This window comes from Colobus angolensis, unplaced genomic scaffold, assembly GCF_000951035.1.
Source record: "Colobus angolensis palliatus isolate OR3802 unplaced genomic scaffold, Cang.pa_1.0 Scaffold151, whole genome shotgun sequence".
Taxonomy (NCBI): domain Eukaryota; kingdom Metazoa; phylum Chordata; class Mammalia; order Primates; family Cercopithecidae; genus Colobus; species Colobus angolensis.
Window position 1 is genome coordinate 1,662,579 of NW_012114611.1, and position 1,301 is coordinate 1,663,879.

A 1,301-nucleotide genomic window follows, 5' to 3' on the forward strand; every position below is an offset into this window, starting at 1 on the left:
ACTGCACTCCAGCCTGGGCGACAGAGCAAGACTCCATCTCAAAAAAAAAAAATATATATATATATATATTACTCAGATTTAACATCCAGAAAGAAGAAAAAAATGTAAAGAATGCACACACACAAAGACAGCAAGAAAGCTGAAGTAAAGGCACGTAATTTAAAATCATGTTCCTGGTTTCCAATCTTCCTCTGCAAAGTGAGATACCCTGGGCCCTTTCTTTCACACCTGGCTAGTTATCTAGAATTGAATAAGGCCCCCTTGAGATGCTCCAGCTGCTGGTTCTCTAGGGTTCCCCAAAGTCCCCAAAGGGACATACAACATATAAAATCATGAATCTTTCTGAGTCCCCATAAAACAATGTTATCTGTCCCTCCTCCAGTGTCCCAATACACTATTTATAGCTCTTATGACATTTAGTTCAAAACACTGAACAACGGCTTTGATATCTGTGTACCTGTGTCATTATCTCCCATCAGATTGTATGCTTCTAGGAGTAGGGTATGTGGCCCAGAATCAGACCTCAAATAATGGGAAGACCTGAGAAGTCAGCCAGTCCAACCACCTACGTAAAGTCTGAGGGCTCTCCAAAAATCCTCCTCTAAGCAGAGGAGGAAGAACTACCCCCCATTCCACAGTAGTTTGTTCCTTCTTGGAGAAAGTGTAGCTGCTAGAAAGTTCTCCCATAAACGGAATGAAAATATTTTTCTCAAATGTTGAAATATAACCCTAGTCTCACCACATCTATAGAAAAGATCAAATCCCTCTTATCACAGGACAGCTTGTGAATACTAGAACCTTCATATTTTTCCTTCAATCTCCTGACATAGTACTTTACACATTTATTTATTTATTTATTCATTTATTTATTTAATTTTTGAGACAGAATCTTGCTCTGCTGCCCAGGCTGGACTACAATGCAGTGGCTCAATCTCAGCTCACTGCAACCTCCACCTCCCAGGCTCAAGTGATTTTCCTGACTCAGCCTACCTACTAGCTGGGGCTACAGGCGTGCACCACCATGCCTGGCTAAGCTTTGAATTTTTAATAGAGATGGGGTTTCACCACATTGGTTGACCAGGCTGGTCTTGAACGCCTGACCTCACATGATCCTCCCACCTCAGCTTCCCAAAGTGTTGGGATTACAGGCATGAGCCACCATGCCCTGCTGTTTTACACATTTAAAAAATAGTTAAGGCTGGGCGCGGTGGCTCAAGCCTGTAATCCCAGCACTTTGGGAGGCTGAGATGGGCAGATCACAAGGTCAGGAGATCGAGACCATCCTGGCTAACACGGTGAAA